Source organism: Cygnus olor, chromosome 3 (genome assembly GCF_009769625.2).
Source record: "Cygnus olor isolate bCygOlo1 chromosome 3, bCygOlo1.pri.v2, whole genome shotgun sequence".
NCBI classification, from domain to species: Eukaryota; Metazoa; Chordata; class Aves; order Anseriformes; family Anatidae; genus Cygnus; species Cygnus olor.
The window spans coordinates 75886638-75900941 of record NC_049171.1 but is presented as its reverse complement, the minus strand read 5'-3'; the positions used below and the strand labels follow the sequence as shown (position 1 = coordinate 75900941).

The 14304-nt window shown below is 40.9% G+C and overlaps 1 long non-coding RNA gene across 1 annotated transcript; it reads right to left on the bottom strand.

Annotated features, from left to right (window-relative positions):
• Positions 1–2863: 2863 nt before the first annotated feature.
• On the bottom strand, positions 2864–11469 carry LOC121067681. Its single transcript, XR_005818383.1, has 3 exons — positions 11458–11469; positions 6073–6076; positions 2864–3148 (listed from the first exon to the last, which is right to left on the bottom strand). It is a non-coding gene; the product is annotated as an uncharacterized LOC121067681 (long non-coding RNA).
• Positions 11470–14304: the final 2835 nt, after the last annotated feature.

Sequence of the window (14304 nt, the reverse complement as noted above, 5' to 3'; positions counted from 1 at the left end):
ATTAATTTCAGCAGATGTCATTATGAAGGGTTATAGCATAGCCACAGTTCTATATGTTAATTTTCTAAGGACTCCATTATAGTCTGTTGTGACCAATGTGATGTTACCAGTGCCACCTAGTCTAGCTGGTAAAAGTAGGCCAGCATACATTACAAGCACAACCCTGAAACTCAGTCAAGGTCACCTGATGGGCCATCCATTGACATAAGAAATAAATTGTGTTTCAATGTAAATGCATCTTTACTTCAGTACAACCTCTTTGTCTAGCAGCAATCAATATTGTCCTCCTTCTTAGTCTATGAATATGAAATGAAGTCAGAGAAGTTCCTGAAGACTCATCTACCTCAAGATGTACAGCTTTTCCAAAGTTCAGCTTGTAGATGTTTGAGAGAGGGAAGCACTGTGAGGAAGATCTGCTATAAAAATAGTTAACATAATTTAAAGCAAAAGAGGCAAGAAATTTTAATGTTACAATTTTCCTGCACGTAAACTCAGTTTTGAAACCAAATTTGTTTTAAACTTTATTATTCTTTATTTTAGGATTATTTATAAACTACATTTAAATAACATTGAATATTGTATTATAACTTTAAATAATATTCTCAGCTTTCCCTTGTTCAAAACTTCTTACAGGTCATATAATTTACAATGGAATAAATTCTGAGCTTTTGCAATGGATTCAATCATGCTGAAGCATACAGATTGGCTATATAATCTATGGTAATACTTGTGTCTGCTGAAAGAAAGTTTTTTCCTGCTGTGGAGGACAGATACATGTTAGTACCTGGTAGAGCACTTCCTCTTTTCCTGTATTTATCAATCCTAGTTCCTATCAGTGAAGTTTTCATACTGTACCGAACACACAGGGAGACCGAATATTGTATTGTTAACGTTGATGTTTCTATATGATAGAGGAGAACATAATTTTGCAGATCTTTTCAATGCTAAGCCAGCTGTTTTCTCAGATACAGAACGTCTTAGAAGACAATGATGTACATTAAAGTTACATTTTTTTCATTATTATATCTACTCTAGTATTTCCCATCTCATTCTTCTGAATTTCGGGCTATACCATGACAGAGTGCCCTGGCTAACATCACATTTCTGTATCTGCTGCTGCCCCCAATGGAGAGCTGTTTCTGGTCATTCCCCCTCTTGACAAGTCCTTTATATGTAGGAAGAATTATTTAAAAAAAAATAAACCAAAAAATTGATACAATAAATAAGATTTCCAAAGTGACGTGTTCATATGTTCCATGTTCTTGACATGTGTATTATGGTACAAGCTGACAATCACAAAATGTCACTCAGAGCTCTAAGACAGACTGTTACAATTGCATCAACCCCCAACTCCTGTCCTTTATGTCTCAAGGCTCTCATTATCTTTAAGCTTGGAATACAAAGCTATATTTCAACTTCACATACGGACACCAGCCAAATATCTAGGGGCTGTTATTTTGATGTTCAGATGTGCATTGTGCTTTAAGCATACTGATTTTCTTTATAATCAGCACATGCCCAACATTTCCTCTCCAGATGGTACTGGGAAAAACCCTAAAACAACTGCTGTTAGTTACCTCATTCATTGCTCGTTTTGGAAGACAGTTATCATGCCAAGAGGCATGCCATGAGACCCAAAAATGATCTCCTGTTCTTCTTGTGGACAACTGAAGCTATTAAAGAGAATCTCAGAGGATAATAATAATAATAATAATAATAATTTGAAAACCCCAAGGAAATACAGTAAAAAAACTTCTGAAAAAACGTGTGAAACATGTATCTACCATTCTGTGAACTACATACACTTCCCCATTTATGCACATGTTGTATAAAGAGAATTATTTTTATTATTGGACTCACCTATTCCTTTCGTAACTCCTTTGGTTGTACAAATTCATAATCGCAGCATTAGACTACTAAAGTTTTGTGGTTTTTTTATTATTTGGCAGGGGTGGGGAGAAGAAATAGAGAGAGACATACCTGATTGGCTACATGGCTTTCTCTGTATTTTGTTTTAAAACCCTTTGTCTTTCCAGTTTTATGTTACACTGAATAATATATATTTTAACCTTTGTGAATACCTGGCATCTTTGTGTTTGTTTTTTTTTGTTTGTTTGTTTGTTTTGTTTTGTTTTGTTTTTGTTTTTCCCAGCAAGGAAGAAGACCATTAATGTTTGTGCTGTGCTGAACAATCTGTGCAAATCAGTTTTTTATATTCATTTTAAAGAAGCATTATCATTAAATTATAGACCTTAAAACCTTAAAGATCATCTAGTTCCAACCCCTCTGCCACAGGCAGGAACACCTCCCACTAGACAAGGTTGCTCAAAGCCCCATCCAACCTGGCCTCAAACGCTTCCAGAGATGGGGCATCCACAGCCCTTAATTTCCTCCCAGACCTTCCACTGCTGGAGGTACTCATTATTTCCCCTAGTCTCTACTGAGTCTATTTATTTCTACAGAGACTTCCTGTTCATAGAATACTGGAATATCGTGAGCAGGAAGGGACCCACAAGGACCATCGAGTCCAACTCCTGACAGGACTGCCCAAAAACCAACCCATATGTCTGAGAGCATTGTCTAGACACTTCTTGAACTCCTTCAGGCTCGGTGCCATGACCACTGCCCTGGGGAGCCTGTCCCAGTGCCCGACCACCCTCTGGGTGCAGAACCTTTCCCTAACACCCAGCCTGACCCTCCCCTGTGCCAGCCCCATGCTGTTCCCTCGGGTCCTGTCGCTGTCCCCAGAGAGCAGAGCTCAGCGCCTGCCCCTCCGCTCCCCTCCTGAGGGGGCTGCAGGCCGCCATGAGGCCTCCCCTCAGCCTGCTCTGCTCTGGGCTGGACAAACCAAATGACTTCAGCGGCTCCTCAGGCATCGTCCCCTCTAGACCCTTCACCATCTTTGTAACCTTCCTTTGGACACTCTCTAATAGCTTTATGTCATTTTTATAGTGTTGTGCCCAAAGCTGCACACAGTGCTGGAGGTGAGGCCACACCAGCACAGAGCAGAGTGGGACAATCCCTTCCCTCGACCAGCTTAGCAATGCCGTGCCTGATGCACCCCAGAATATGGTTGGTCCTCCTGGCCGCCAGGTACACTGTTGATTTATATTCAACTTGCTGTCAGCCAAGACCCCCAGATCCCTTTCTACACAATGAATCTAGTCTCAGTAGTATATAAAACTCATGCGTTTCTCTGAAGTCCAAAAGGAACAATTCACTATCTGGTCTGATCACCTATACAGACTGGGGAATTTTACCTGGTTTCTTGTGTTAAGACCAACAACTTGCTGTGGACTGGACTTCTGGCAGTGGTCACCTAGTTCTCTAATTTTATTTCACCGAGATGCACTTTGCAAGATTTGTTGCTGGACTAAACCGTGAGGATCTCTGACACAAACCATGGGGAAACAACTGTCTCAAGGTGATATCTCAGTACCCTACCCTCACAGCCCACACCAATGTTCTCCTCAGTGGCCATACCCTTCACACCTCTTTCAACCCAGAGCTCTTTTTTCTATATGGCTCTGTGAGCCTGTGCTAGCAGTGACGTAAAGGGGCACGTAGCCTAGCTGTTTCTCAATAAGTAAGTAAAAAAATTGTCTTGCATGTTTATAAATAAATTATTGATAATTCTAAGGACCTGCAACAAATTCAAATGATTTTGACCCCTGTAGCCAGAGTACGGGCAACGATACAACTCCTATCCTGGTGCTGGTTGGATGGTTGTACTGAAGCCATGCAAACAGCTGTCAGCAAACACTGAGCAAGAGATCCGCCTCACACAATGAAGGAGGCCGCAGTGATTCCCTGGTCAGCTGTGTAAGCATGAAAGCCAAAGTGTGGATTTATTACCTCAGATATGATCCTGCACCAACGATTTTGGCAACCTGTTGTCTCTGCACATCATCACAGTGTATCAGGTGGATGCACTAGCTTGGGTTAATGATAGCTTTAGTGTCTTTCCACAGAGCTACATTACTCAGTGTAATTGAGGCTCGAATCAAGCAATGGCTTATTGGTGATACGATGAGAAGGAGCCTAAGAACCCTGGAAGCATTTTACTAGAAGTTTGTTGAAGCCACCACATTATTAGAAAATGTTTCCACTGCAAAAGTAATTTGTTTTCAAATAAAATATCTAATTGCTTCCAGCAGTTACCCAGCTCTTCTCTCAATGCACCTGGAAGGCTCCTGCTTCTTGAAGCTCCTCTCCTTTCCATGCCTGTCCACATCCCAGTGCATCCAAGATCCTTGAAGCTTGTTTGCTTATTCCCAGCTAGTTCCTGATGCACAGGCACTAGTACTCTTTACGCCTGTCCTCTCCTTGGCTCTCTCCTTTTAAAAGGTGTCCACTATTCAGTGTGCAACGTCTTAGCATGTCTAGTTATCCTTCCACAACTAGTATTTTCTGCCAAGATCATACCTTCCTCTGTAGGTAAGCTGTCTTTCCAGCTCTTTCAAGCTATATTCCTGCCTGTTGCCTACCTTGTCTCAATACTGAGCACTCCACAGTATTCTGCAGGTACCTTTTCTGAAAGCACTTCTATCTATCCCTGAGGCACGGCCTGCTCTTGTCTTGCTAAAGTAAGCAATGTCGCAAACCTTTTCTCTCCTTCTGGTCCCACTAAGCTAGCCAGGCACAGAGGTAGAACTTTGTCCCTGATTTACACCACCCCACCACTCACCACCACATCTGGCCTTTCCTCCACATTCCCAAGTGATAGGATCAATCTGGAGAGATCTGCAGAAGAAAATTTCTAAAATGTTTTGACCTCCAGAAAAGAAAAAAAAATCTATTACTCTCCATTTGGGCTGTTTTACCCACAGCTCTACAATGATAGCGCCAGGAGCTGGAGGCAGGCTGGAATGCCAACTTTGGCATCCCACAAAAACAGAGGAATGCCACACTGCCCTGAAACCTGCCAGGAGAGGTTTTGTTGGGAAATGCTGGATCACCACCAATTTTCACAAAGATTCACTTGCTGCAACAAAACATTCACACATAATTTTTGTTAGGGAAAGTTTCTCAGCTCCAGAATTAAACATTTAAAAAGGAAAGACACAAAGAGGCCTGCTCATCTTGAACAGGCTAATGATTAGGATATCCAAGGTATAGAGCCTGAAAAAAGGACATAGGAAATCAGACACAAAAGAGGTAAACATAGCCTCTCTTATAGCTTGGGTGTCAGGTAATAATGGCATGGTAATTTATTGCTTTCTGGAAGGCTCTGAAGGCTTTGCTTCATCTCAGGGTAGAGTGAGAAAAGTCCAAACTTGAAGGACACGACAGCTCCAAAAATCACACTGAAAAAAGTTACAAAGGTCTAGGTGGGAGCAGAATATTTGTAAAACTGTAATCAAAACACTTTAGTGGATAGCATATGCAAACTTCACTTCAGAGTTGCTATGTGCAGCATCAGTATAAATTGCATTTCCTTCATTTCTTCCCACACACGATCCCTGCTGGATTTTGAGCAATAAAGCTGAGACTTTTTTGCCCTTATCATACTCACCCTAAAATTCTTTGGAGTCTTACCCCTAATCTGAAAGAAAACCCAAGATGTTTTCTTACATCTTTGCGCCATCTACTGTCTTCCACAGATCTTAGCATCCAACTCATTTTTTTTTGCTTGCTGCTGCTTAGATGTTTTTATGGAAATGTCGATTATAATTGCATGACCTCGTTCCTGAGAGGTAACAGTCAGCTCAGAACCCCACCTTTTCCTACAGCTGATGGAAGGTGCCATTATCACAGTCAGACTGACCTCCAGTAGGTTACAGACTATTCAGAATTTCCCTGAACTATTTTCAGCCCTTCAATAAGTCAACTCTCTTTGGTTTTAAAATGTTCTAATGCTTAATTATCCCAGCTTCCAAAAAGTATGCCTTGTTGCTAATGACTTCTGTCCCCAAATAGCACACTGTTTTTCTCTGAGATGGAAAGAGGTCTTTAAGGAAGCAAACACAATGAAAAAATAACATTCTTTGTTTTTCCACAAAGAGACCCTACAAAGTAGTCGGTGCATTCCCAGGCTACTTCCTGGACGTGAAATGATATATAATTAAACACCTTCCTTAGAGCTGAAGAAAGGACCAGTGTCTAAAACCGTAGGCCTCCAGCTGCTGGATACCAAATGCTTTGTTAAAGAAAGGCTCCTTGCCTGAAGGGTAGAGATGTTCAGCTGAAAGCCCCTTCTGAGCACAATCAATACACAGTGATAGGAAGCTTGAGATTAACAAAAACACTACATTTCCAGATTTGCTTGCTTAATAATCATCAAGGACAGTGGATATTAAGTTAATGTGATGCAGCCATAATGGTAACACATTTACCTTTAAAACTGCAGCCCACTTGTACTTTGATAATGATAAACAAGTGCTTTTCTAATCTGAATTAATATACTTAATACTCAATAATTTAAAAAAAAAGCTTTTGGGGGAGGAAAAAAAAACTGTCATAACAGCCATAGGGGAGAGAGCAAAAGTGCAACTAGCTGAGATAGATTTCTGACTGTAACTAATACTGGATGCTAAGTGAAAAAACATATGAAATGGCGCAATCAGAGAGTAATGCTTTCCCCAGTTTATACTCTCATTCCTCAGCCATCAGCAGCTCTGGCTTCCTGAGATGATGGATGCACTCCAGCTACATTTAACAGCCACCGATAGACAAATCTTTCATGATTTTTTCTAATTCTCTTTTGCCTAACTATTTGAACTTCAGTCTCCACAGCATCCTGTAGCAATGAGATCCTAAATTCAATTTTGTATTGTACAAAAAGGATTTTTTATACTGCTTCTTCACTACCACAAGCATGATAGTATTTCAATCACCTTATAAAGACTTCTAGGCAGAAGGGTAGCTAGCAACTCAACTTTCTAACGTAAAAACCCATAAAGAAAATAATCATTTGAAAATAATATATATGCCTTTTACAAATCTATTTTAAAAAGGCAAAATTTCATTCCTTTATCATGAATTCAGAAAGCTAAAGGATGACAGGAAAAACATGCTACCAGCACGTCAAGATTAAAGAGATGCAAAACACACCAAAGCCACCTTGTCCCTGGTTTCACCATATGCTGCTCAGCCTTCTTAAGGATGGAACCAAAGTGAATTACTATGCACATGCCTGAAGTGTTTGTAGGTGCAGTTTTGTTTTACGGATTCAGGCCAGACTTGAAAACTTACCTTAAAACTGTGTGTGTTCTAATGCCTCTTAGGCATTGACACTCTTTAAGTGTACTATGCACAGCCTACTAACTCTGCTTTATATATCAATATACACATATATATCAGATAGCCATATATGCACATAGGTATAATACTAGATTTTTCCTTTTATTTTTGTAGTTCTGAAACTATCCTAAATGCAATATAATTCAATACCCATTACTGCAAATAAAAATCATATATTTCAAGGTAAACAGGTAAACTGCTATTTCCCTAAAAAGTCAGCTCTAACAATTCCAAAGTTTTTCTTGCTATTGTTATCCCTTATTTATGACTACGCATTTTAAATGCCAGCCTCCTACACTTGAACACAGCACATAAAGTGTTCTTGCAACGTTAATTAATGATGCAAAGGTGCCTTTACTGGTGCCTAAAATTGAATTTATACAGCATATGCAAATGTATTTTTATGTTAGTAAGACTGGCCAGATTTACAGTTTTCATAGTTCAAAACAGTGACACCACAACGCAGCATTGAATGGTTGAAAATATAATACCTTTTATTATAATATGCTGTTTTCTTCAAAACAAACTGTTTTGTAGGACCTTGGCAATTTTAATAAAAGCAGTTATATATATATATAAGGTTTACTCAAAATAGAATATTTGGATTGACTCATTTCTGGAATATTGCCCTGACTTAGTCCTTTCATATTGTTTAAACTCACTGATAGTTCATTAAGATAACATATGTGAAATAGATTTTTACAGGCAACTTAATTTTGTTCCTTCCTAACTTTAGATTACTTAACTTACCAGCTTTATTCAGGTAATAAATATTGAAGCATGGCTACAAACAGAGCATTACAGTTTAGTTTAATATAGTCTATTTTTTTTCACCCCTGACTAAATTTACCTTGCCCTTGTCACTACATAAATGACTGGCAACTACGGCTTTTTGTCCACTTACCTCTCGTTAGATGTGGTGCTGTCTGCTGCTTTGCCATTAGATGTCACTCTGGACCATGTAAAAGACCAAGTACATGAACTAGCATCATCGGCAGAAATAAACAGTTTCAAAATAGGAAATAATCTTCTAAGGCTGCACCTTATCCATGAACCCTCTCCAGTACATATACCTTCACCTCTGCCTTCATGTTCCTCTGTGGCTACTGGCTGTGCTGACACAACAGCACATACTGGAAAGCCAGTTAGGCCTCACCTAGCACAAACTTGCTCCTATGCTCCTTTCATTTCAGAAAGCGACAATTTCTAAGGGCCAGAGTTTTCAATCACACAGGGATAGAGAACCATGAGAAAACACAGCTGTGGGATGCCTCTTGGAGGGCTGAAGGGCAACACCAAGCATGGTGGCTGAGCCTAGAGCAAATAATCCAGCAAAAGGGATGTTTGGTGGACTGGATCTGAAGCCAACTGATTAACTGCTCTATTCTTGTATCGCTCCTCATGAGTTCATCTTCCTTTAGTCTTTTTGGTTTGTTTGTTTGCTGTTTTATCTTGACTGAGTTGTTACCAGCAAAGCAGTTCATCAGTTTGTTGCTACTCCCCCAGGGGAAGTGGGGAGTTATGGTAACTTTGATCTTGGAGGAGAGAGAACAGCGGCGAGGTAAAGCACTCCCACATCAGTGGGGTGGATTCTGCTGATGCTGAAATCCAGAGGAACCCTCCCCACACGCATTGACTTCTTGTGGCAGCATGATCAGAGTGTTAGTGCCCTTACAGCTTTTATTATGTTCCCAGCCCTCTGGTCTAGGGCACCACGACATTTTATGCAGAGCTGCCACGTCAAAACAGGACCAATTCAAACAGTCCCCAGGTTTTCTGCTGACACAAACAGCTGTGGCGTTTGTGGTCCATCCTGGAATTTCAGACAAAGGGAGAAGTCCTGCTTGGGATTAGACTTCTGCCCATTGCCACGTACTTCCACTCATTCTAAGCAGTTCACAAACAGCTCAAGGTGGGGCATCTTTTAAGTACCTTGTAATCTAACCATATTTATATGTTTTTAGGCAGACTACTTGTTATATCTCAGCAAGACGGGATGGATTAATTTAAAATGAAATGAAACAGAGAATTATAAAAAAATATTAAACACTCTGCTTTCTGATAGCAGCAGCATTTAACCTTCTAAGAAACCACACTACACACACAGGTGAAAAGCCAAAAGAAAGGGGTTTCTGGGCATGAGCCCTGTGTGTAAGTAAGGGAGAAGCATAGCACTGTCAGGCTGAGAGCTCACAGACCAGAAATGAAAGCCTTCATTGGAGAACTTAGCCCAGAAACCAGGAAAGCAACTCTTTATCTCTCTTCCAGAGAGAGGTATGCAGAGAGCAAGCTCCTGGGGGTCACACCACATGGTTCTTTTGGGGGGCTCCCAGTACATCGGAGAAAGATGAAGTGACAAACCTGAACACAAACACCAAGGATGCAGCAGAGCTGAGAAAATTACTGATGTGTTCCAAGCCTAGTCTGGTGTGTAAATACTGACCTGAGACCAGCATCACGTGAGAAGTGGTCTTTGGGGTACGAGTAAAGCTGTTGCATTTCAAACTGAGGTGGCCCATTTTCTGGTGGGATACCAATACTCTTCAGCTTCTGACCGCCACCACCACCTTCACCATTACAAGGGACAAGCTGCTGCTCTACATGATGCAAAAAGGATGGCTGAAGTTGCACCACTGCTGTTCTCCAGAAAACCTGCTGTATGATTCAGCTGGTGTCCTTGAAGAGTTTGTCTGAAACATCCATCTTCTTAGCGTGCAAGACAGCAAATGTGTTTTTCTCCCACTTTCCCTCTCTTCAGCACTGTTAGAAAGGGAAGTGAGCATCTCCTCCTCCATAACATCCTCATTAGTCTCATATTTCCTCAGTTTCCCACATTAATCCAAGGAACAACCAGAACTTGATCCCAGTCTCTGTTATGGCACCACAAAATAACACCTGCCATCTCTGCACGTCACCTTACATGGTGGGGAGAGCAGACAATGCCATTCATTTCAACATTGCTTCCAGAGGACAATAAAGACAAAAACTGCCTGTTGCTACCTTCATTCGATTTCCTGGGAGGGGTGGATTACTGTCTGCTCGCCAGGATGGATTTGCAATGGAATACGCTCATTAGCAAACAGAAAATGTACACAAAGCAAATCTAGTCTTCCAAATTTTCTCTAGGAACAGCTTTACAGGATTTACACAAGAATTTGCTTGCAGGAAAGGAGATTTGAGCATCTAATTTAAAACATCCTGTTCTGTGATGAAATATTTCTTTGGGTGCCCACACATGTGGAGATACTTTGTTTTTTTGCAAGTGTTTCTGTGTTTGTCCTTAATCTGTACTGCAGCTGGTAGATCAGTGTTGTTTTGCAGGTATTAAAAACATCCAGCAGGGTAGCTGCTAGCTAAGGTTTCAGGCTCCTGATAAGAGATGGCAGATGTTCTTCATCGTAACAATGAGGATAGCAGCTGCCTCTGTTTTGCAAGAGAGAGTAGAGAAAACTTGATCCACGCTGATGCTTGGACAGAGGGCTGATTTTAGGTCTTCTGGCATACTTAATGAGGTTTAGAAAATAAATAAATAAATAAAAAAGCACTAGTGTCTCCCTTAAGGTCAGAGAAATAGGGAAAAATAAATCTACCATGCTGTGGGGCTGGACACTAACTTCTCCAGCTTTGCAAGGTAAAATCTGGATAAGGATTTCTGCATTGAGACCATACATCTGCTTTGCTGAGAAAGAGCTTTTAAAAATGGCTCTATGCAGAAAAGAGAGGAAATTTGTCAGTGTTGCAGGGTAGAGGAATCTGAGAAACAGGAATGGAAACAACCAGATGGATTATTTCAGCTCAGCAAAAGTGATGAAAAGAGTCTGTGCCTCTTGATTATACTTTAATCTAAAGCTGCTGCAGAATGTATAGAGGTAAGAAAGCTAGAGCGTCCCTCAGGCAGGCTTGCACAATGAACTCAGGGGATGCCCAAGCTGTGGTGCAGGGCCATGAGCTAGCACCACAATACCAAACAACGTGGCTGGGCTAGAATGGTGCCGCGGCACAAACAGGCTCAGGGACACCATCGCAATGACACTCACACAGTCCTGCCAGAAGCTGAAGGAGCATCTCTACACGTATTATGGCACTGATGTAGCAGCTCATTCCACCTCTCCAAAATGGCACAGTAATCCCATGGTCAGTAAGACCAGAAATGTGCCCATTGCACCAAAGCACAATTACCTTGGTCAGAGGAAGAAGAGCAGTTGGAACTGCAACTGGGCTGCTCCCGCTCCTAATGGAACCAAGTCTGATGTCCAGAAAACCTGTTACCAGTCAGAGGAGACTGTTTTACAGGCAATAGGTCAAGTTCAGACCAAACTTAGTTGCCCGGACATTTTTCAAGCTGGATTTAGGTGTACTCAAAGTGAACCTGGCTTGAAGCTTTAATAGACAAGAAAACTAATATGTAGGAAGTACTGAGGCATTACCACACAAAATTTTCCAGCAGTGCCATGACTGGAAATGCACTCTAGTGTTATTTGTGCTTCTCCAGGATTTAGAGAGGGGCACCCTTCTTTGGGAGAACTTCTCTGCTTTCTCAGTTTTGATGCAGATTTAAATCGGCATTCACTTCACATAGTCCCTCCTCAGTTTTGTAAGCTTCTCAACACCTGTCCGCTCAAGCAAGTCCTGCACAACACCTCTGAAGCTGAGTATAAGAACATTTAGCAGGAGGTGAGACTCAGGGTGCTTATTGCCTAGCCTGGCACAGGTGGGCAGAAGGAATACCTTGTACCACTGCAGCCAAAAGGACAGTAAGGCAAGTAAGAGATGCCTTGTAAGCTCATGTTGTTACATCAGAAAGGCATGTGGAAAGGTCGTATGAGTCTGCTGTGGTAAGGGAGAACACGTCACGTACTGTAGTATGTATTTCACACGTCAGATCATCTCATGCACAATTAACTGGTACTGTGTTATTTGTCTCTTTGTAAGCAAATGATTTGATTAAGGGCTACTTGGACATGGATTGCTGATATTGACATGTGCTACTTTGAGTGATTTTAAGAACCTAGTATTTCATAAAATGCTCTGGTTACAAATTCCTGTCTTCTGTCTTTCCCAGGTGTACATATGGCAAAGTACTTGCAATCAAACTAGTCTAAGAAAAATGCAATTAAGAACATAAAGAATCTTCTTGGGCACCTGACAATAAATACAAATTTGCTGAAGAGCAGTAAGTTGAAGTGAGGATGACATGGCAAAGTCAGAGGGCGTAGATAACATATGTGCATGTGTGCGCTTTTTCACATCCTGTTCACAGAAAAATTTGTGAACAGCAATGTTAAACAAAGCACAAACGCCACAGCCTCAGTAGCAGAGGAATTAGAGATCAGCTATGTGTCTCCCATTCTTCTTTTCTGTCCTGGAATGTGCAATATGTGCTTTAGCCCACCCCTTTGCTGAGCACACAGCCGCTATCGCAGCATGCTTGTAAGTTTTCCATTTGTTTTTCACAGTTCACTAATGACTTATAACTGCCCCTGATCACCACGCTGCTGTAAATGATGAATTTAGCAGACCCCACATGCAAATGGCAAAGCATGAGAGACGATGGCAGTACTGGTATGCAACCAGAGTTTCGCAAACCTGCTCATGTTGCACGGTATGCTGAAAAAATAGTTACACACAATAAGCACCATCTTCCTGCCAGCACAGCTCTTCTTCAAATGACAGGAGCTGCAATGTCCTATGAGCAAAGAACCATTGTCTGTAAAATAACTCAGTTTTACTCAGTAGCTAGGTTTAGTTAACCTTTATAGGAAATACAAATGTGAATGAACCATAAATATAATTTCTTAGTTTGCCACTGCTCTATTTAGTCATGAAAAGTGAAGCAAAGGCTTTGTTGAAAAAAGTTTCCGTAATATTGCTCCCCAGATGCATTCAGCGATACTGCAGTGATGTGATGTACACCGGTAACTTTTGCCCATTTACAATGCTGAAGCAATTTCTGCTGTGGTTTTATCACTGACCTACCGACCAAAAAATGGAGATGCAATTGAAGCTCTGTGAATGATTCTTTCAGGGTAGACTCAGCAGGAAAGCATGCTCCCCAAGGCATGTTTTGCACAGTGGGTCTCCTTCTTATAAACAGAGGCCAAGTAATGGCTGAAACACAGGATTCAGTATGTGTGTTTCCATACAGTTCCATCCTAGTGGAATTAGGATTTAACATCATTGGAATGAAGCAAGGAATTTGATAAGGCTTTTTCTCCCATCTCATTGACTTGCTTCTATGGGGATATACGGAGCTGCATTTTTAATAGAAGTCATTTAAGTGAAAACATTTCCCAGTTGCCACAATGCTCAGTATGACTCTTACACACCATCATATAAATCTCGTTAGCTCACAAAACTCACAACATATTCCCACTAACTATGCATGTCAGTGAAGCAAACTGAATCTGTCCAATTTGCTCTTTACTAGAAAAGACAAGGCATTTCAAAGGATGCCCAATGAAATTTGCAGCCCTCAAAAGTCAGCAGGTTGTTGGCTTTTTTCGTTGTTGTTTTATTATATTTTTTTTATTATTGAAAGAATCCAAAAGGAGCAGACCTTTTAGCATCCAGCAAGCTAAGAGTGCATTATCTGAACGCGTTCAATTCCTGTTAATCAATAAAAGTACATTACCGTGCCATCCTCTGCATTTCAGTCTAACTCCCATTACCTGCACAGATCTCCAATGCAAATAAATAGAAACATCAGCTATATCAGCATGCTGTAAAACTCTTAAGATGAATTCCTTTTTCTTTGTTGCTTTCTTTCTTTGTTCCTCCTGGATATCTTTGAGGTAGCGGATCTATTTTTAACAACAGACATTTCATTCTGAATGCTGTGATCCAGAATGTGCAGAAGCATTTGGCAAGATTAAATATAGTGAGTCTTAGGCTTCAGTTTAGCAAGATATTAAAGTGTGTGCCTGACTTTAAGCACAGAAGTAGCACTATTGACTTCAGTGGGACCACTCACCTATTTTGAGGTAGATGAGTTTTTAAGCATCCTGCTGAATCAGTGCCTTGGGGTTTTCTAACCATACGTCTTAAAAATTTTTGCCATCCTTA